The 24,064-nt window shown below is 39.4% G+C and overlaps 1 protein-coding gene across 2 annotated transcripts in view; it reads left to right on the top strand.

Annotated features, from left to right (window-relative positions):
• Window positions 1-1,746: 1,746 nt before the first annotated feature.
• LOC147162012 (keratin, type I cytoskeletal 18) overlaps window positions 1,747-24,064 on the top strand; it is a 38,232-nt gene continuing 15,914 nt past the window's right edge. For both annotated transcript variants that reach the window (XM_086097397.1, XM_086097396.1), the window contains exons 1-3: window positions 1,747-2,412; window positions 2,502-2,559; window positions 17,762-17,839. The gene's annotated coding sequence lies outside the window, so the exon portion shown is untranslated. The remainder of the gene's footprint in view (window positions 2,413-2,501; window positions 2,560-17,761; window positions 17,840-24,064) is intronic.

Genomic DNA, 24,064 nt, shown 5'->3' with positions numbered 1-24,064 from the left:
CAGATTGCAGTCTGTTTCATGTTTGAACAGCACTGAAATCAAATATTAAGGCTAAATGTTCCGCTAATATAACATTCTTCCATGCTTAATGTGTGAATCCTAACCCTAAGTAAGACGTTTTGTTGAATATTTCCATAAAAAATCGATTCGGCCACATATCGAATCGATTGGAGAATTGCACGCTGTAATATTGCGATATATTGCCGAATCGATTTTTTCTAACAAACCATATGTCATACCACTGGTGAGCAAGAACATTTTTGCTATCATGCCTATCGCCACTTAGGGGCATTTGACTTAAGACTGCACGTGAGTCACGTGGCTGAGGAAGAAATCCCCCTCACAAGGTGTGGTCTGGATCAACGGCGTGCACGGGAAATGTCTGACAGAACCTCTTGTGACCTGAAAGGGGGGGAGGGAAGATTGAATCCAAAGAGGAAAGGAGGTGCAGATAAAGGGAAGCGTGGAGTAGAAAGGGGCATGGCAGAGTTGAGGTAAAAAGGATGATGAAGGAAGATGCGTGGGGAAAGGGGCAGCGGGAGAAAAATGAGATGCGGTAGAAGCAAGGTGGGGGATGACTTGATAGCGAGGGGTGGGAGAGTTGGGGACGCATGTTCGGTGGCAGGCGGGAGGCCCCCGGGGCTCGTGGCAGGGCCTCGCTTCCATGCGACTTGCAGGAAGCGGCGGGTCATCGTTGTTTGACACGGCAGCGCCACAGGAAACGTGCTCTGGCACAGGAAAGAAATACAATATGGGGCTTTCACAAAGCAACAGCCCGCCTGGGAGCTGGACACGCTAAAATACTCAAACAACCTGGCTGCTTTGTAACACGCCTGTCAATATTCCCAATGTCTAGTGTCACAGTGGACGCAATTAAACGCATGTTTGGATTGGCGATGAGCACCAAGCGGTGCAGGGTGGCAGATGTCTACTTGTTCTGCAAATGGATAGAGTTGAAACCGGCAAGCATCCATAATGTTGAGAGCCCCCAATGAGGGTACACTTGAGCTGGGCCCCCAAATGGAGGCGTGTTCTGTTTACGCTCCTTGCCATATCACCCTGTGATCTTGTGTGCTACTTTCATGTCCCCTCGCACTTGGCTTTGAACTGCCATGCAGGTTGTTGCTTTATGTGGCAACATACACCGGCCACAAGTGCCAGTACTGCAACCACAACCCCCCACTGGCGTGGAGAAGAGAGGAGGATGGCTCAAATGTAGCAGACGTGGTTATATTATGCAAGGTTGTATTTATTTCAAGTCTGTTAAACAAAATGATTCAACCTGGGATGAGGGGGCTGGAGTCCTGGTCCAAAGAATTACTACCAGTGAAATGAATGCAACAAATGTACAAATTAACCAGATTTTCAAAATGAAAAACCATGGCACTTCAATTGATCTTAAACTAAATAGCCTACATAATAAATCCTCACCAGGAATTCTGGTGACTGGTGGTTGTGTTATTACTTGAGCTAATGCTAAATGCTATATATATATATATATATATTCTTTTTCTTTTTTTTTACTTTATTCAATCATTTCAATTTACAATCAAGATCAGGTACGTCGAACAAGTACCATTCAAACATGAATATATTGTTTGACAGTTCAACACTGCTCAACAAATGAATCGGTGACAGGCGACCGCATCATTAGGCTAGTAAGACTACATTACCCATGATTCTTAGACACGAAAGCGTCTAGGAAGTAGTTCTAGTTCCGGTATGACGAAAAACACGCATGCGGCTGCTAGCGATTAGATGGGGATGAGAGTGAGCGCAAGTATGAGTGTGAAAGTAAATAGGAAGGAGTTTATCGTATTCATCACTATGACAACTGTGTGATTGACATAAACATGGCCTCAACAATTGGTTTGCTAACTGGACTAAAAAAAACGTGATGGGATCTTCATAAAAGTTGGACAAAACTAAACAACGGGGCTGGCGAAATCCACCGGGAATCGAGGCTTAAAGCCAGAATGTCTGGTCACCCTTCTGTAGAGATGGTAAAGGTAGAGTTGTCTTGTTAGTGCGCAATTAAGCCTCAGGCATCATGATCCTTTGTCAACGCACCTGGCAGTATAATCAAGGTTATTTCCTCTAGCTAATCAAAAAAAATAATGAATGATCTCCAATACAAAAAAAGTACAGTAGGCTCAGTCAAGAGGTTCAGACACCACTTCTCATTAAAACATGACTAGTATTTCATACCAAGTGAATTTAGTTTTGATGAAACTGCATATTTTAGAATGGGCTTTTATTGTGGGCAGCTTCAGGCATGATGTCTAATCAGCATCTTGATATGCCACACCTGCTTGGCGGATGCATTATATCGAAAAATAAATAATGCTCACTGAGACAGAGTATGCAAACCATGTGCTGTATGTCGTTGACACATGATCCGACCATTTTGAGGTAAGTGAGGTCAAAAGTCTACCAGGGTTGGTTCATACAACCTTTTTTGCCACTTTTCTTCCTGTTCAACTGATTGTCTTTACTTGCAGGGATTAGTGTTCTATATCAAAGCAAGAATTGACGTTGAAGCACATGTTCCAGCCAATGGTAGGTGACTTTATGCTTATTTTATATGCAGAGATGCTCATTCAGCCATCATTGATTGCATAGGTTAATTCGTCATGCTTTCAGTTATGTTGAAGCATAGCCGAGCCTACCAATTTGAGTCATTACAGTAGTTGTGAAATTCTTCAATTGTGTCTGCATGGCTGTATTATATTGGCCGCCACGTTGGAGACACCAGAATGAGCCGCAATGGTTTAATCATTTAATCACAGATAATCAATCTGCTTTCATGGAGGACTACAGAAATATGAGAATATTTACTCTTGAGGAGCTAAAAGTCTAAGGATTTGGACCATTTTAAATTAAACAAGTTCTCTAAATGATAAATTGATGATCAAAATAATTACGTTGAATAATTAATGATAATAGCTGTTGAACCTCTACTTTTTTCTTTTTTTTTTTAAATACACAGTATTAATTAAATCAAGGAATTGAAAAGACTCTCACACCTAAACCGTGCCATCATGGAAGCCTGCACTGGTGACGGAGTGACGACCACGACCGTTGTTTTGCATTCCAGGCAGACACGCTCGGCAGGTGCTCAATCCCGCTACAGTTTTGCCAAGCACCTTTTGAACGCCTCGCTTAAGAAAACACTGAGCCCACGTTGGCAGCTGCGTGTGTCGGTCGGTTGGTTGGCCGGTCAAAAACAAGACTGAGCAGGAGGGCGCTCGTTTTGCAGCACGGCAAGCTACGCTCGGTCACACGTTAATGCAGGCTAGGTGTAGCTAGGTCGCATCTCTCATCGTTCACACGCTCATGATGAAGGAATTGGCTTTTATTTTATTTTTTTATTTTTACAGTCAAAATTATTTTCATTGAGCTAGCCAGGACATCCGAGGAGTGATTTTTCTGCGGGGCGCCGCTAACTCTCCCGTGTGTTTATTTCACATGTGTAAAAATAAAACTGCGGCCATTTTTTTCAGGGGTGCTGCATGTTTATTCTGTGGAATCGTAGCAAAGTGGACTAATGTGAAGTATGTGATGAAATGAAACGACACACGGCTTAACACTCAAGATGTTGCGGTTTGGGAGCTTGCCTTTTGCTGTGTGTGTGTGTGTGTGTGATGCATATAAAATGTACTTGCCTTAAGTGTTTACATGTTTGTGTTTGTACATATTGTGTACGGACAAGGCCGTTTCGTGCATGTATGTTGCTGCAGCTCCTTGAGGGCCGGCGTGTGTTTATGTTGGCTCCAGCCCAGACCTTCATCGCTTCTCTGCTGATAGCTCCATTTCTCCATCCCTTCTGTCCCTGCGGCTATTTACAAGTCTACCGCAGACTCACTTTCCCTGCGTGCCAACATCCAATCCTTTTTTCCCCTCCTTTCTTGCTGTAAGTCAGAGCCAATTTGCCTTCACGCTGTCATCCCCTTTGCTTTATCTCGCACTGTTTCGCTGGTCTCGTCAGCCAAACAGACCTTACCCAGCTGCACCGTGTGCACGTTCAACCTCCAGTCATTCTTTCCTTCATTTGGTTTTTTGTTTATACACGATGGCCTTGTCAGGAAAATGATACATAATAATTTTTTGTGTGAGGTAGTGTGAACAATGTACTCCGAGCTATAAAACAAGGCCTCTCTTGATAGATCTAGACTATTTCCTGACATCACTGTAAGGACTCAGATCACACTGTTTAATGAATTAATCAATCAGCTTTTGCTAATCCCTTGGTTCTCCAATTTTCCAATGTCCTCATTCGTGTCACGCAGGAGCTGGAACCTATCTCAGCTGAATTTGGGCAAGAGGCAGGTTACACCCCGGACTGGTCATCAGCCAATCACAGATGCTCCCAAATTCCCAACCCATTAAAAATTATTATTAAATTGACATTGAACAACAATTCCACACTCACATTCACATGTATTAACAATTAATTAAATCGGTTTACCCTGAATCTTAATTCATAATTTTTGCCATGATATTAGTGCATTTGATGTGTCCACCTTTGTGGGAACACTATGGAGACGACCCCTTCTCTGTTCCAGTCTAAAAGACGCTCGGAGGAGTTTGGTGCATAAGAACAGGAGAGCACCGACTTTGATCATTCCAAAAATAATAGGCTAATGTATTTTAATCTGTCCATGTTGGGCTTTTATAAATTTGTATCCAGTGCATTCGTCCATTTGGTATGCAAATGTCATATAGCTGGCTATGTGTCAAATAGCCTAGGCTACTGTTTGTCAACGTTGGCACTGTCCAGCAAAGTAAATACAAATATCCCAAATGTTTGTATCTTTAGTGAAAAATCTTTGCTTGTGTGATTTGCATCCAAAAAGAGAAAAAATTAGGCATTTGCAAAAATATTTCTACATTTTGTCTCGTTGTTGATTGCTAGCTAGCTAGCTGCCATCCTAGCAAAATAATTGTTGCCGATGTTTTCACCCCCCAAAATAGTAGAAAATGGTTAGGTTGTAAGTATTCTAATGGCTCCTACAGTTGTCTTTCCTAGTTAAACTACCCTGGCAGAATTTTTTTAATACTGGCAAATTTAGATATGACTCAACAGGTTCCTTCACATATTTTCTTTATTAGTGTTTAATATAAAAGATGGTTCTAGTTTGAAACTATTACAGTTTAAATATTGTTGAAAAATAAATGTGTAAATGTTTAAAGATTGGTACACATTTTTACAAATCCTGTTAGAGTAAGTAAACTGTAATGTGACTTTAAAAAAAGTATTTTTGTGCTATAGACTTAAGACCTGTTACTTACTGGGTTTGCCACCTGTTTTTCTATGTTGTTACATTTATTTTATTCATTTATTTAAGACACTTGTTCATTGGATTAAATATATTAATTAAAAAAAAAACGTCTGGAGATGCATCCTATTTGTTGGACAGTGGCAATGTGTACAGTAGCCATTTTCTAACAAATACTCAATTGTGAGACCGGACTTGAGTTTCATTATATTATTTCTTGAAAGTAGTTTTAAAAACATGTTTTTGTGCATCTCTGCTGTGTTTCGCATAACAAGTCCCACACAATAAAGTTTCCCACACAAAAGTAGTTTAACTGTTGTTAAAGTGGTAAGTATTTTAGTGGGTCATAACTATTGGTTTCCAGTCTTTGTAAAAACAAAGTCTGTTGGCAGTCAGGACCGTAACTTAACTGTTGCTTTTTTTGTTTCCAAACTGTCCGTTCCCATCATGTCACTGGAGCAACTTTCTGAAAATCAGTCCTGACTGAAATCCACATAGGAGTCACTTTGCCCTTTTCAATTCCCATTAAGCGTTTGCTGACAATATTACAGCATCCAAGCTAATATTGACTGAAGGATATGATCCTGTATACTGAACACACACACACACACACACACACACACACACACACACACACACACACACACACACACACACACACACACACACACACACACACACACGCACACGTAACGAAGTGTTGCCAGTTGTTGGTAGCCCAGCATAGTTGACTTGTTCCCATGGTTGGGAGCTGATGTGCTGCTAATGCTGTTGTGCTTGTGGTTTCTTCAAGGTATACTAGAGCATTCCTTGGCCTGGGACTCATGTAAACAGTGCTAGTTAGAGAGGACACACGGCGGCTCAGGCTACACACTCCTCTGGGTGGCTCCTATCTGACGGAGCTCTCGCAGAGTTTTGGGTTTCCTACGCATGTCAAGGTATATTAGCTGCTTCCCAGCGTCTGCTGGCTCTGTGGGCCCCGGTGGGCTATCAGTCAGAGCGACCTTCCCGTCTCAGCGGGCCCCCTAGACCCCAAACCGCCCCGTGGAAGTCTTCTTTCCTTCCCATCCACGCCCCTCCTTGCCTTGGATGACGCACACAAGGTTGACTCCTGGCTGTCGTGCCCGTTTCGCTTGTCCCCTTTACCTTTTCTTCCGCTTTACCCTCACCCCCTCTGAAAACATATCTTTCTACTCTTTACTTTGTCAAACTTGAGATGGTTACTTTGTTAGACTTCTGCAATTGACGACGCACGTAAATAGAGAGAGACAAAGTAAATGGCGGATGAGATCTTGATTGATTGTAGATGAAAAAAACAAAACCAGGAGCATTATCAATAACAGATTCTAACCCGTAAGAAAGAGAATCGTTTGATGTTGTCATCTACTAGACTGATATCAGGAGCTTGTGGCATTCAAAGAAATCTCAGCGTAAAGGTTAGCTAATTGCTAATTTAGCTTTTTCATCCTCAGGTCACATTAGCAAAGCTTTTTGACAGCATAAGAGTTCAGCTAGTTAACTCATGGTTTTATAAAACATTTTTTTTTTCTTCTCCTGAGGGCAACCACCACGCATGTTAATAAACGATGGGAAACTATTTTGTGTCTATAGATGCTAACTTTGAGCGTACTGTATGTAAGTGACCGTAAAAATAAATTTGTACTTTTCAGTCTTTTTTGTGTGTTTTTTGTTGTTGTCGCTTTTACTTCAGTTCAGAATTTGGATCAGCGCTTCTACTTGTACCAGGGTCTTGTTTCTATTTCTACTTTACAGTACAGAGTGTGATAAGCAGCAGCCATTGGACTGTCTAACAATAATTGGTTATAAAGTCACTTAGTGTGAGTTGGTGTCAGTGTACTGTTGCAACCTCGTTCACAATGGAAGTTGTGTTGTCTGAAAAGCCATAAAACTTGTGGGAGAATGTCATTTGCACACACGTGAGGCAAAACTGGATCTGTTTGGCAAGCCGCATTAGACAAAGAAAAAAACACACTACATACTGTGAAAGCATGGAGGAGGCTTGCTCGGCACAGGGTACAATAACATTTCAAAACTATCAAGCGTTTTCAAGCATAATAGTGCTCACCAGCGTCAGAAAACTTGACTAATAATGGCTAAGATCAGAACATTGGATTATTCTGACGTACCCTGATCTAAAACCTATTGAGCACAGTGATTACCTCACCAGGCTGTGCAGCTTTTACATTTAAAAAATATATATTTTGTTGGATCACAAAAATAAATCAACGGCTGATTTTTGTTAATTTTCAGTAAATTCTTATTTCTGTGATCATTATGGAGTTTTTATTTTATTTTTTATTTTATTATTATTATTTTTTAAACAGTATCAACAATTCTGTCTGTGCAGCATTTTTTTTTTAATTATATTCTGTCAAAAATAAATCAATGGCTGTTTTTGTCTTTTTTCTGTGTTCATTGTTTTTTTGTTTTTTTTTTACAGAATGGTACCAACAATTTTGCCTGTCTGTGCAGCATGTTTATTATTATTAATAATAATATTTATTTATTTTTGACCACCAAATCAATCAATGGCTGATTTCTCAGTAAATTTTCAGTCAATTTTAATTTATTCTTATGATTATTATTATTTTTTTAATAACAGATTGGTACCAATTTTGCCTATGTGTGTAATCTGTATTAGTCTGATTGAAGGGAAATTTAAATATAATTTTCCTCTTGTGGTTCATTCAATGAAATGATCGTTTTGAGCCCTTTAAATGACACATTCCTCGCATTTGTGACGTGCACACATCGGGCAAGAGATAATCCAATGCTCTGGTCTCACTCCCACTATAGACACAACACTTCCAGGTTTACTTTGTGCTTTAGTGTCGTACACTTCACAGGCCCGTTGCTTACGTGTGCATGGAGGCAGCTTGTGAGTCAAAACCAACTTTTTGCTGAAGAAAAATAAACTGTCAGGGATTTTTCCTGAGAGGAAACCTTTAGTTTACTATATGACATGTTGCTTAATAGTGCTAAAGTGTTCAGCGTTCTTTAAATAAACAATATGGACTTTTGCGTAGTGGGGGCATGAAAAAAATGCAGGAGCCTCGCTGCCCCCCTCTCACACATGTCAGCAATTTGGCTGCCTTGTGTATTTTGGAAGTTGGGGTGGGGTTGGGGGGGGAAAGGAACATTTCAAAGTAAACGAAAGAAGGAAAGTCTTATCCGCCTGGCAGCTGCGCTCCGGACCAAATTGCTTTCAGCTGATGCGCTGCATCTCAAACTTGCTTGGGTAATGTCAAGTGATGCATTGCAATGCTGAGAAAACAACACAGACAAAAACATAAATAGGAAGGAGCAGAAATGAACGGAAAGTAACACGGAGACATGCAGATGAATTAGTGCTCTTTTTTTGTTTTATAAATTACTGTAAGTAGTGTTGATAATCGATCACTTTAATGTACCTTTACTGGGCCGTGTTGATGAAAGTTATATTACAGATGTTGTGTCCCCCCCCCCCTTTTTTTTACGACACCCCCCATTTTACATTAAAGTACCTTATTTTATATCATCATGTCTGGTCAGGTATATGATGACACATCTTGAAGAAGTGGTGTACATTTTGCATTTAATATAATAAAAATAAATAAAAAACTAATGAATTTATTTAACTATAATATGCAACATTCCGGCTAACAAAAATATTCTAATTAATTAAATTTTAATTATTTTACTTTTTAAATTTGTATTATTATTATTTTTTAGATTGTAGAAATAATTAATTAGGATTACAGCATTATGGATTATAAGAATATTCTAATTACGGTATATACAATATGAGTAAAAAACATTTTTTTTAAAGCAAATTTCTTTCTATGCTAGTCCTTGTGTCAGCATTTAAATATTTTCTGCAGCACACAAAAGCAGTAGTGTGAATGCTTGTCTTAATAATTTCAAGATGCTAAAAAATGCACAAATAATTGTCTTCTTTTTAAAAGGATGTACATTAACAATAGTGTGAATGCATCACGTGATATTTTTGCAGTGCACTAAAGCGATTCCTAACCAGGATGCCATGTCACACTAATGCACAGGTGTGAAACTCAAGGCCTGGGGGCCAGATCTGGCCCACCACATCTTTTCATGTGGCCCGTGAAGGCAAATACTACAATCGCGAATTGTTTTGTTTCTTAGTCGCATTGACCGATTGCAAGATTTTTTTGTTACTAACCCCCCTTTTGTCATCCATCAAATATCTTGTGCATGTGTTAACATAAATATTTATATCTATTCAGTCATATTGGCCCTTCGAGGAAAACCAAAATGATGTGGCCTGTGACAAAAATGAGTTTGACACGTTTGCACTAGTGTGTCGTGAGAGATCCAATTTCACTTAATTTGTCTAAAAATGATGTCTAATTACAGATATCATCTATATATTGTGTAGTGTATATGGTGAAACAATTTAAAGCTCTTCCATTAGATGGCATAATGTATAATGAACCTGCATCCACCAGTCACCATTTAAACCATTTTAAACTAAATAAGCACATTTATGAATAAATTGAACAGATCATGTTTTGAGTGTTAATTAGGGATGATTGATACCACTTTCCGATACCAGTACAAGTACTTAACTCTTGAGTAGTCACCGATACCAAGTACTGACACCACCAGTACTTTTGATAGATAAAATTTCCCCCCAAATAACAATGACAAGCAATTTTAAAGAAAGATCTACATATGGCCACAAGAGGGTGCTATCACGCGTAACGATACCTTGAAATAAGGCCTGGTATCGGCCCAATATCAATACCTGGTATCAGCACTCACCCATCCCTAATTATTAAAATATATTATGAATAATAAAAATGTTCAAACTATGTATGTGTGTCTGTCAGTCCTTTTATTGTATATTTGTGCCACTCAATAGTTACTTAATGCATATTTTATTTAATTTTTTTGCTCTCTGATAAAATCAATTTCAAATATAACTGCAGCTAATTTCTATCCAGTGCCAGTCTATTTGTAGTATATATGTTTTTCCTAAGTGTGAAGTAAGTCACTCGCCTGCACTGATCTCCCCCCTGGAATCCTCTTCACAATCGTGAGATCTTGAGGGTTACCCTTTATCCCCCCCCCCCCCCCCCCTCCCCCCAACCCCCCATCCCTCCCCACTTTGTGTAGTCGTCAATTCACGACGCAAAAGGAACTCTCTGGCTTCCACGCCTGTTTACTGCTCGGGCCGTGCGAGCTGGCCCCAGAGCGCAAAGGCAAGTCATGTTCTCAAGGAAAGAGCAACTGTCCACAGGGCCCGATATCAAAATAGTTTAAAATGTGAATTGCTTGATAGTTCCCAGTGAGCGCAGAGCCCCGGCCAAACGCTTCCAGATCGCCCTGCTAGCGGAAAGTAAACAGAGCCGCGGGCTCGCTGCGACACAACCTGCGTGTTTGACTTTTTTTTACCACCACGCTGCACGGCTACAACATGTCTCACCACCGATTAACTCAGCCAAGGTTCCAACAAAACACGATTCATTTCTTTTCTTTTTTTTCACACCGTTGCAGTCTGCTCGAAATGTTCAGACATAAAATAGAACAGCAGCAGATATTTTTCTTAAAGGATAATCAAAAAAGGGAAATAAATCCTATTGCATCCAACGCTGAAAAGCTACAATCAAAAACATCCCAAACTAAAAGTAGAGCTTTTTTTCTTCTTCCGCGTTTGCCATTTTTGTTGGTGTTTTTGTTTTTAACAGTGTAATGCATCGCTCAGCTCAAGAAAGAAGCCAATAAATGGAGTCGAGAATACAGATGCACAAGTTATGTAAACTGCAGCCAACCTCCCTGGCAAAGTGGGATTACGCAAAAACTAACACAATTACCAATTTCCACTGGATTTTCAGTTGGAGGGGCAGGGGAAGAATCGGTTTATTTTTGGTGCAGATCCAAATAACTGTGATGCTAGGATTTGTCATCCATATGCTTTTGACATTTGAACATCATTTACACATACAATTCAGAAAATAAAGGCATAACAATTAGGTCGTAATTCACTTTAGGTTTTGTCTTTGCGCTACTTTGTCAAATTTGAGTTTGTGATGCTGCTGTTCTACTTTCCACCTGAACATCCGGAGCAGATGTTACACTTAACCGAGTATGAAAACAATTACAGTAATGAATCGATGATGCATTTTTGTGCGAATGCTGACAGACAATCGGTCACGCTATCGCATTTGTGTCAGAATTGCAATGGGTAAATTTGAGTTTCACAGCAGGACATTGGAGAGCATTCAGCACAAAACAATAAGAACATAAAATAATCAAAAGTAGCTGCGTATTTGCAGCATCAGGTCATGAAACTGAGCAACAGCGTATGTGGCAACTGTACATTGATAAGTAGATACTAAAAGTGAACATGAAAAGCAGCAATATCGGCAGCATGTATGTAGCAATTAAACTACACTAATATCAATACATAGTGAATATTACTGTAAGCAGCTGGGAATGTGTGAAAAATAAACACCACCGAGTTTGAACTATATGACATTTTAACATTGTCTTAATCAGATTCTTCCTCATTTTAAAATGATGTCAACTCATTTCTGTCTTAAAGACAAAATGCCTCCCATGACATTAATAACACACAATTTCTGTGGTAATTACACTTGATCATAATATAAATGTAATGAGGGGAAATAGATTTAACCTTTCAATGCCAACGCCTATGTTATAACTATACATAGTCATTTTTTGTAGCCAATAATTTATTCTATATTGAAACAGTATATTCATGCCATATAATTAAAAACATTTTCCCATATTCAATTCCATTTCAACATGAAAAATTATCCGCTTTAATAATAATTAGCCATCAAAATTATAACAATAGCTCCATGAATGTCAGGATTCATATACTTATTAGTAAATAGATGTCATTTACAGTGACTGCTGACAAGGTGTTTTACGTGATTACACTAAATAATAAGCCACAATTATTATTAATAAAAGCAACAACAATAAAACAATCATGAATCCAGTCTAATATGTACCTGAACACATTTTTAACTGATTTATAAAAATGTCTATGTAGCTGTACTTTTTCTTTTTTTAAACCCAAACCTAAATTGCTGGTCCCAATAGCAAAATTAAATGCATAATCAATTTGGTTTTTCAAGTTATTACAATTGACATATCGTAGTTGTTCACAATCACAATTGAGCGCCATAAATTGTATATTTATAGAGTAGTAATCAATTACAGTTTGGATTAACATGTGGCTCATCGGATGAACGTGTTGTTTTGTCCACTCGCACGTTCCTTTGCATCTTTTCAGCAGCTCCACGGGCACACAATGCCAACGATGGCGTCCATGAGAGCCAATCGGACGGCTTTGCCGCTTCAGGTCGGAATGACCTATTAGCCAAATGTGTTTATTCAGTGTTTAGTCACTATTACCCTCAGTATGATCCCGGAGCTAAAAGGCTAATGGTTGAAAACGTCCCTCTCCCGCCCCCACAACTCACCGTGAAATAATTGGTCGCATATGAGAGCGACTGGCACGCGTTTCCTCTTGTTTTCCTAAAGAGGTGATATCATGGGCTCGGCTCGAGGCCTGCTCGTCACCCGGATAGCGTGATTGTTTTCCGGTGCTGAAGAAAAGCAGGGATGATGTGTGCGAGGGTTGTGCTGTGTTCCCCAGCGAGGCGCCGCCATCGGCCGCCGCTGCGTCCAATCACACGCTGGGTTTATTTTCGGCCTTATCGCCTGATAGGGGCCACCAAGTGAAAACCCAGAGTGAAGCCTTGAGTCACAACAGGATTTGTTTCACAACTTGCTTTTTAAATGGGCTGTCATTAAATCAGCAGGAAATTGTCCCTCATCAAAAAGGACTTAAAATAACATTTCAGCTGCAGACCTTATTATTATTTTCCCCTGTCACTTAACATAGTGTTTCCCTTTTCCTTAACATTTTCATCCATCCATCACATTGAATATTAGTTATTCAGCATCACATGCAGCGTGTGTATGTATATATATTGTATATATATTATATAAAATACTAACAGAACAAGTTGTTTTGTAACATAACTTCCCCAGTAACATTTTATCATCTATTTGATGCTGTATGTGTACAATCTGTTCATGAGGTCATGTAACACAACCCGAAAAGCTTGGTTTGCATGGCGTACAGTGTGTGTGTGTGTGTGTGTATGAACACGCGTGTGTGTCCTGTATAAGTTACATTTACCTAAACTGCCGCTCTCTCTCTCTTTTTCTTTCTTCATTTTGACAAATTTGAGTTTCCAGGAAGCCTCTGAGGTCACAAGCAGCATCTGTTGCTACTTAGGCACACACACACGCACACACGCACGCAGACACACACTCGGATGCGTAATACATACGGATGCGTAATACACACACGCTAAAGAACTCAGGGCCAATCAGACATGAAAGCGTGTTTAAAGTTCCCAAAGTGACTTTAAAGAAGACTCCAGGTTAGAGCTCATGGATTAATATGGGAGGTTAAGGGTGTCTGCGTGTGTACGTGAGTGTGTGTGTGTGCATCTAGGGGAGGAAACAATGTAAGCGCTATGAATTGACATTGCAATGTTAAATAATTAAGACCCTAAAATAGCTATCGAATATTTTGGTATTTGAATATCCTATGAAAACAAATAATCAAGTATTTGTATAAAATGAAATATATGTATACATTTTTGCCTGGTTAAAGAACAATTATGAATACACTAGAGAAAATGACAATTACTTTTTTTTCTCTCTTTTTTTTTTTTTAAGAATCAAATGTGTCCAACATACGGCCCACGGGCCAGATAAGGACCACAAAGGGGTTTCATCCGGCCCGCGAGATTCTCTTGTAAAGGAAAAAAACAATTAATCTGACGGCCAAAATCAAAATATAAATTTGTTATTTCACAAGAAATCTTCAGATGAGCAATGCAATTTGTTACTCGGAATTGACCTGGATATCATTATTTTACACACAACCTAAAGTTACGGTTCCTTGAAAAAAATGAAAAATAAAAACATAGACCAACATAAATCAAACATAAACGTGTTGAATGTGACGCGCATTCAGCTACTGGTAACACAAACTCATATGACATGGATTAACGTCCCATAACTTTGTTAACTGTGTCTGGGAACAATATATATGCACAACAGGTATAACGCGCCCGAAAATACAGACAAAACGTTGCTGCGTCCATTTGCATTCATGTTTGTTTGTTTTTTGGAACAATATATTTACAGTTGAGCCCCGCAATTCAGGACTGGCCTGGAAATAGCCAATTGTTTTTAAGTTACTATGTATACCATGATTTTACCGGTCCGGCCCACTTGGTAATACAGTATATTTTCCTTCATGTGGCCCTGGGAGCTAATATGAGTTTGACACCCCTGATTTAAATTGTGCATAGAGCAGCAAACTGTTTTTTCTTGTCTAGTAAGATTTTGAGCCGAGATTAACTGACGTCAGAAAGACATTAACGATTTTTGCCGACTAAAACAGCATTTGAGAAAGTCTGGTTTGTTAAAAATGGCCAGTAGGAACTGAAACTGTGTCAAGCTGTCTGCAATAAAGTGTGTAGAGTCATTTTCACCTTTTAAAAACTGAGTTTCTAAAGAAGTCTGGCGACTCTTGCCAGGTTATATGGCGCATTTTGCTTTTTGGTTAGCTGCTAGCTACCAGCCGCTAACACTGGGGACAGGAACCAATTGTACAATATCAGCATTTTTATTTATTTATTTTTTTCATCCTTAATTAGCGATTGAACATGATTTCAGGATGGCATTGTGTTAATGTTGTTGGCAAAAGTTTAAAATGGCAATTCAAAACTTCCAATGAGGAAGATGAGCCAAGTTAGCCACTACGCCACCACATGCTGCCGAAAACAACTTCAAAATAAAAGTGTACCAAGGCACTGATATCTGTGTATTACTTTTTTGGGAAGATTTCATTTTCAAGTTAGCCTTATCACATTAGCTGCGTGTTAGCGTCATACATAGCATTGCTACAGTTAGCTTGACCGTCTCCCGACCATGCATACCAAATAAATGGGTACTAGAGGCAGGAAAAAAATCCCCAATCATGTTTGTTTTTTAAAATTGAGGTATTTAAATTACTTGGCCTCGTTTCACCGCTAAATATAGCATTATACTTAATGTGGAATGTGCCGTGTCCTCATTCTTTTCTATGATATCATTATACCCCTAAGCACATTCATGACCAAATAAGGCCTGATCCCATCAACATGGACCCTGGCCCACACTGATAAATGGGGGACAGTATTTGGACACACCTTGTAATCAATCAGTCAATCAGGAGTTGGACTTGAAATTATTTGAACAGTTATAGCTTTTAGAGTGAAATTTAAGGGAGGCCAAAAGGCACAAACCAACGTCCATAGAGGCATGCTTGGATGCTTAAGTGTGGAAGAATTAGTGCAATTCTAAACATAATCATCGTAATTGAGGGAATGGTGGGGATATTATTTGTTATTCATACATTTATTATTTTTTGCTTCTTAGGCTAGGTGACACTGTGATGATGTCATCAGGACTTTTTGTGGATTGGTATGACCTGCGTATTATACAGTAGAAAGGTAGGGTTTGAATCCCGACTCTTTGATGCCCTTACTACCTATCATGTCAAAGCCAAAAGGTGAGCAGAGCTGCATTGAGGTTTGCTGGAGTCGCAGATTCACGTTAGCAATGTTACCATCTGATAAGTGGCGTGATTTGTGTTTGGTGCTTCCATGAGTGGGAAAATCCTTTTATTCTTTTTGCCGGGCTTGCTAAAAGTTTGACCTCTCCACCGTGGCGCCCCAAGCTGTCAGGAATATTTTGCATGTCAATCGAAGCAAAAGTCAATGTATTTGTATTGAATTGCCAAATCCATGTAGTTCTTCTAGCCACCTCGGTAGGGCTAATAGGAATACTTGCTATACAGTATATTCAGTAATTATGGCATATTTTGCCTTACTCCTCCTGATGTTGCCGTTTTAATTATGCAGTCAGTCGTGGGCCGAGCAGGTGTCATGTTGCAACACCCACAGGAGATGTTAAGACGTTCGAACGCTGACGGCCCGGCCCGTGTTAACAGGACAGATGTGTTGGAGGAGAGAGGACCACCCTAACGCGGCTTCCCCCTTCGACAAAACTCAACCAGATGTTTAATGAAGGCCAGTACATGCGTGACCGTACTGTGCGTAATCATTCTCACCTGCCTCTCGGACGCTAATGGATGCAACTCGATGGCGTCCCAGCGGGCTGCCTATCCTCGTATGCACCTCCCTCCGACGGTGACATCACCCGGCATGCTGCGTGTTGGTTTTATGCAAAGCAAAATACCAATTGCACCTATTATGTTTGTCCACTTGGGGTTGCCATGCTAACATGGTACGCTATACTATATGTGATGTTGAACGTGTTTGATACTTTAAAGGGAAGGCCCGGAAGGTTGAGCGACGTGAAAGTCAGCGAATGATCATGTAGAATTGCTTGGCTGTTAAATGGCTAAACGTTAGCCACTCTGGTTGTCAATGATACTGTATTTTGTTCAATAAAGTGATTGGCTGTGCACAAGTGACTGTAGGTGGGTTTGCATCCGCCTATTTTTATTCGAATGTTCAAGAATTGCGAAAAACAAACCGAATGGAAATGCCAGAAATTCGGAAAAAAGGCCCAAAATTGGCAACGTTTTTACGCAAAACAGGTTTTGCGAATAAGCGACTACAAGACCGGATATACGTCGCACGTTTTGACCAATACTACGTCACACGCACGTTTGTATGGCGATTGATAAAGTAAGTTTGGGGAGACGAAGAAACACAATTATTTTTTTATAATTAATTAAAGAATAAAAACATGAATGCAATTTTAGATGGCTTTATTAACATCAGCTCTCAATGTAACAACACACTTCACTTACATGCGGGACGGGAGCCAACAAGACAAACTACTTCCGTTCAGTCCGTCAAAACCAACATTCCCACCTGGAACTCCCCATTTGTCCCAAAGTTCCGTCACTACGTCATCTCTCGGCGCATATTTGCAAAAGAAAAGCAGATGGAAACGGCATAAGTTGCATGTCTGTTTTGCGCGTTTTCACAAAATTCGCATAATAATTTCGAAACTTTTAGATGGAAACCTGACTTGTGTCTATATTCTCTATAGCCTAACTACCCGGGGAAGTATTACAGTTCCTTCTAACTAACAATGGTTGGCTATGTTAAATTAGCTAACGATGTTTACCGTAGTTATGCAGTTGTGTAACTTCCGCCAGTCGTACATTGCAATACCCACGTTGCACTTTTTTATCAAGCCTTTGTTTTATTTATTTTTTATTACCTGCTAAAGGTGAACCGTGATATAGCGAGGGACAACGGTACCCGCGTGTTTTTTTTAAAGAGGCAGGTTGAGTGTGAGTTGCCGTGAGCTTTGGCCGACAGTAGTTCCACTGTGAGTGTACTCATTGTGTTTATGTTTTGCAGTTCTCCCGGCATTCAGAAAATGGCTGGAAAACTCATTGGCGACTGTGGCTCTCCATTCCCACATACGAGGGCAGTAAGGTAAATCAAGTTAATTTTATTTATATAGCGCCAATTCACAACAGAAGCTACCTCAAGGCACTAGGGTTGAACGATTTTGAAGAATAATCAAATTATCCCCACCCTCAACCACCGTCAATATTTTGGTTGCGATTTAATAGGCGATTATTTTTTTCCTCTAGTGGTTTTGTACAGCTATGTCTATGGAAAAGTGCCGCACTTCTTCTACGCATTGCTCAACTCAACACTGCCACCCGGTGGCAGTAACTTTGTCTTTTCACACTCTGCCGTGTACTTGTATCCCGTGCATCGCTGTTTAGACAGGTGTTGATCATAATACCATCTAGATAATTACTCTAATTAGTCTACTATAGCATGTAAACTAGGTATTCCGAATCTTTCATAAACCGGAATTTTGACCTTATCCCAAATATTGATGGCATGTAAGCTAGGGATGTAACGATATCCAAGAGACGATATTATCACTTTATGAAGTTCACTGTACGATAATTATCATGATATTGTGGGGAGGGTGGCGATGTAAAAAAAGGTCACAATTTTGTAAAAAAAAAAAATGCTCATACAAAAAGCAACAACACATTATTGTGCTTTTGTACATAACAGCAATGTATATAAACAACCTACAATCTTTAATAACACTTGCTATTGAGGCATTGCAAACACACTTTGGGTTCCTCCACATATTGACTCGATTCACAAGCATATTATGTTCCCCTTCATTTGACCATTAGCGTGGACTTTAAACATGGAAGGGCCAAAACATGCCTTGTGAAAATGAAACTGCACTATAAAAAAAGCCACCAAAGGGTGCAAGAACGGCACAAATGAAAATCAACCTGACTGTTTTTAACAGATGTGCTGCTTTTAATATCGTGACATGACAATGACGATATTGCCGTTATCGTTGCATAACTACTCAACACTGCCACCCAGTGGCAGTAACTATGTACTTTCACACCCTACCGTGCATCGCTGTTTAGATCGGTGTTGATTATATTACCATCGGGGGTGTCAAACTCATATTAGCTCAGGGGCCGCATGGAGGAAAATATATTACCAAGTGGGATGGATTGGTAAAATAATGGTATATAACTTAAAAACAATTGGCGTCAATTATACGCAGCTATTTGTGGGCTAGCCCTAAATTACGGAGCTCAACTGTAATCATATGGATCCAAAAAATAACACGAATGCAGATGAAACGCGGCAACACTTTACCTATATGAGTTCCGGACGTAGTAAATCTACCTGTTTTGCATATTATATTGTTCCCAGAATGCATTGTGTGGCGCAGTTAATGATGTTATAAGGTAATTAATCCTTGCCATATGTATTTGTGTTACCAGTAATTGAATTTGTGTCGTATTTAACACGTAATTTTTTTTTTTTTAACAAACTATAACTTTGAGTTGCGTGTAAAATAATGACATCCAGAACGATTGCATGTACAAGTTGTGTTGCTCATCTGAGGACTGACTTCTTGTGAAATTACGAATTTCTATGTTTTGATTGTGGCTGGCTGAATAATTAACTACTAACGCATGGTTCCGAATCTTTCATAAACTAGAATTTTTACCTTATCCCAAATATTGATGGCATGTAAACCTAGTCGTTGTCTTTTGTGTGAGGTCACACGCCGATAACTGCCTGCTCAATTGATAAATGTGTGCTCTCCCAGCTGAATAGGAAATATACTAATTCAGCTTTCGGACATTATTGGCTTGAAAAAGAAAACCAATATAAAGCACGGACAAGAGAACTAAATGGAAACAAATGTAATGTAATCATTACTTTTTTGTTTTTTCACATGCAGGGGATGGGACAGGGAGGCTCTGCCTCTCCTGCCTCCCCTAACTGCACGTTCCTGAAATAGAGAAACTGGGAAAGGGGCAAGAGAACAATGGGCACAACAACAGCTGTATAAATATAAACTATTCCTGAAAAAAAATCTGTAGCTGGAAACTAAAGTGTAAGTGTGGTTTGAGTTTTTTTGAGAGGGGTGAGAGAATTCAAATGGTCAACATGTGATGAATGATCATTTCTAGTTCCAAATTAGACCTAAAATGAGATCACAGTTGTAAATGTGTTTTGATGTCATTTTTTTCCGCAGTGCTTTTGCACGAAAGGCTCATTTTTACCTCCTGTATGGCTGCCCCAAACCGCCCTCCCCTCTTTTCCCTCCTTACCTTACAGCTGTTGTTTTGGATTAGCCAAATAGCTCCTGTCAGAAGCAGCCATCGCTCTCCTTTGCCACCCACCGAGCTCCACGCTCCCTCTCTTTACCCCTCCCCTTGCACGTGCACACACGCCATATTAAGGTCCCTGACAGGTGCGTGTCAAGGTGTTTCAGTGGCTCCGAAAGTGTTCCCAGGAATTCACCTCGCTTTCAACCGCTCCTCTCTTGTCTTTTCACAGCCGAGCGGATAAAAGGGTGTGGGGTTGAGGGGCCCGGATTTTGACAGCTGGTCAGACAAGCTGACAGCGAGCGCTGTTTTGACACGATGATGGCAAGTGTAATAGTGTTATTGCAGTCATCTGGAGAACGCTTGGTCGGAGTCCGGTTGCAGAATCATCAGAGCGGCGTCCTTAATAATTTGACAGAGGCCTGTCAGAGTCGTTTTTGTTGTTTCTGCCACGGCAGACGCCGGGCCCGACCGCTGAGGTGCGCGCCCGACGGGGTGGAAAGGTGCCGTGCAAAGGCAATAAAAAGGCTGTCACGAGTGAGAGGAGGAAATGCGCTCATGCGTGGAGAAGTGAGCTGTGATTTGAGATCAAGCACAACAAGTCAAATGGGAAATTGGGGCATTTCCCCGCTCGTGTATTGACAGGTTCATCCCGAGGTCAAGTTGAGCTGTGATTGTGGTCGTTGGTGACTTGGATTTAGGGGCCGAGATCCAGCAGATGGTGCTGTTTTCTTCTTTCCGATTTGTATTATATGTTTAATACAGAGTAGTGATTCATAGGTGTATATTTTGTTTGTTTGCTTGTTTTGATGAGGTTTGTGGTCAAATTTTGGGATTCGCCAAAACAGAACTGCACTTCAAATAAAACAAATGTTAAAAACAAATAAAAATAATCATAATTTCAGTTGTAAACTGATAGTGCTCCATGCATTCAGCTAAGCAAAAAAGGTCTATGGTTATCATTACCCTATCCTGTAGCTAGGATTCAATTGCAAAATTACTGCATTGTTTAAAAAAAAAAAACTTTATTTGAAAAAAATATAAAAAATCTTTATACAACGTATTTTGGGAGTAATTATTTTAATAAATATGTAAACAACAACATATATTACGAATAGCATGTATTTACATATAAAACAATATAAATATTTATAACATAAAATAACATATATTAATAAGTGTATTTGAAAGCGGCATTGAAAACTATTTTTCAAAATAAATCTGAAAATCATCATCAGTTTTTAGTGTCAAGTGAGTAAGTTACAAATTTATTATGTTCTATAAAATCTGCCTAGCAACAAGAAGCTTTACGTTCATCATCACCCCTTTCCTCTTTGCCGTCACTGGTACCCTGTGATGTTTGTAAAGAGGAGTTATTCATCTGCAAAATCATTGTATTAAAAAAAAAAAAACTTACATACTGTTTATTTTTTTTATTATAATTTCCTTAATTGGCCTAAGAGGCAGAAATCATGTACTCACCGTAAGTAATCATCAAAGATTTAGTTTACATGAGTGCCACTAAGGCTGACCAGTCCTCTTACCAATATGCCTTACAAGTTAAAAAAAAAAAGAAAAGAAAAGGTCTTTAATGACTTTGTAATTTGCATGCACACATTTCATGCAAAATGACTCTCTCACTTCTGTCCATCTTTCCGAGAACATGAATGCAAAAGAAGTGGGCAGATTATCAGATCATAGCACCATTTAGTAAGACCTTTCAACTATTATTCCACTTTGCACTTTGTCACATTTGTCTTTTTTTTGGGGGGGGGGGGGGCGCACAAAAGAAGACTGAACAGTCTTTAGTCAGAAAAGAATCAACTACGAAACAATGGTGCTTTGAGAGTGTTTGTTCTTGATATAAAACATGCTTCTTTCACTCTTTCCACGCCAGAGAAACACAATGACGCTTTATTTGAGCAAAACTGCATTGCAGCATTACAAAATTTGGACTTAACTGTGTTTAAGACATCTTTTCCTCCCAAAATTCAACAACCCTGATGCAAATGCATTTGATAAAGCAAATCATGCCGCTTCACCGCCCATGCTATGCACGGGCTAATGCATTGATGTGTTGTCTTTAAACAGTGTAATTGCACTGTAGTTCTTAAGTAGAGGCTATTATTAGGTAATAGCATTGTGTGCATTGCTTTCCAAATTGATTACAAGTTATTTACATGGTTGCACCAGTGAGCTTCAGAAATTTGTCAGTTCATGCCCTCACAGATTATACAACATTAGGTACGTTTTACGATACAAGGCAGGCACTCAGAGTAAAAAACAAACAAAAGAAGCCTGATTTGATTAGATTTGACACATAAGTGTGTGAACGTGCTAAATGGGATTTTCCATGTTAAATGCAACCTCGTGCTAATCTGCTAAATGGATTAGATCTGAATGAAATTTGGTTTGGCGTTGGCGTTCAAACTGGAAAGATTTAGACACGTTTCTTCTTCATTCTCCTCCTTTTATAAGGAAGAGATTTATTTTTTTTGACATTGTAGGAGCAAGGAGAACGCAGGTTGATATGTTCAAACGTGGGCAGGAACTTTACATAACCCCTTTGAGTGACACTGTCAGCCATAGTAATACAATGAGTGATTCATTGGTAATACAACACCACACTGGCGATGTCAATCAAAAATGAGGGTGGCCAAGTTTCCATTTATAAGAAAAATCTACTTTTTTTTTTAATGTATTGGAAGCCCACCCTGTATTGTGCAGGTGTACCTAATGAAGCGTCCAATTAGTGGATTTTTAATTAATATTGACATAAATTTATTAAGCTGATGTTTCTTAAATTCAACTTTGGATTTCCCTTCTACTACGTTTGTGTCAAATTATTATTTTTACTTATTTAACCTTTATTTTCATCTAGTTAAGGCAATTACATTACATCATACCATATGATGAATAAAAGGTTCATAAGAGGCTAAAAACAGATGCAGTTAACTTTCTGTGTGTGAATGGGAATGTTTTGGTAGTGTATCAACACCTTTGTCCTTACTTCGCTGTTGGCTTTTCGGGCTGTCCTCGCATGAAGGGAGTTTTGCCAACTTGGACACGAGAGCGAAGAGACAAACTCACCAAGGCTAGCTTAGCGCTAGCTAGCTGGTACGACAGAACATGGATGGATATAAAACTTGACCAACACAACATGAGTTGTGCCATCGTCCAGGGTACAGTGAGGGATGAAAGTAAGTTATTTAAAACTAAAAATAAACTAAAGATAACATTTTCAAAGAACGCATGGTGTAGCAAAAGTAATATGAGTAACCCATTTGGGTTGACTCGGACATTAACTTATTTGCCCCCCAAAACTTATATAAATACGTTCTATTTTAAATGTTGTAAGTGTCCCAAAGACGTATTTATACGTTTTTTGTTTTCTATGCTAAAGCATACAGAAGGCTTTGATGCAACCTCTCAACTGCAGAGAGCGGTTGAAGATAGTTATTACACAAATGGCCAGCAGGTGGCAGCAGAGCAAATGAGATCAACCCGGGCCATGTTGAAGAAAAAAGCTAATTTACACACAGTTCTAAATAGATTTGTGAATAATGAGGGAACTTAGCTATATTCTAATGCTAATTGCTGCAAAACGGAAACAGATAGAAATAATTTTTTTGCTGATGAAAGAAGAGACTCTAATCTTTCGTTTGGTAGGTTCCATGTTTTTATAGCAAAAGAACACAATATTCTGTGGGCCTTGCAAAATCAGTCAAAATCCAGTAAGACAGCCGGGAGTGAAGGGGGTTGCTTCAGTGAAAACGACTGGGAGCGTGTGAGTTAATATCGACACAAAAAGCGAATGGGGATTTTTGGGTTTGTCTGTAGTAGGAATATGGTTGCCGTGCTATAAGTTTAAAGTGAGTCAAAAAAACTACAAGACCACTTCTTGAAAATAGGTTATAAAATGGAACATAATAGCATAACTTGATGTCTGCTAACAAAGTGTCGTTAACCGTGTTTAGTACCTGAGGTTTGTCCACGCAACCTATGTGTATCGGTGGACTCAAACACCGGTTTCTTGGCCTTG

The sequence above is a fragment of the Leptonotus elevatus genome, chromosome 15 (genome assembly GCF_054856555.1).
Source record: "Leptonotus elevatus isolate MCC_2025b chromosome 15, RoL_Lele_1.0, whole genome shotgun sequence".
Lineage (NCBI taxonomy): Eukaryota > Metazoa > Chordata > Actinopteri > Syngnathiformes > Syngnathidae > Leptonotus > Leptonotus elevatus.
This window is presented reverse-complemented; position numbering and strand designations above follow the sequence as displayed.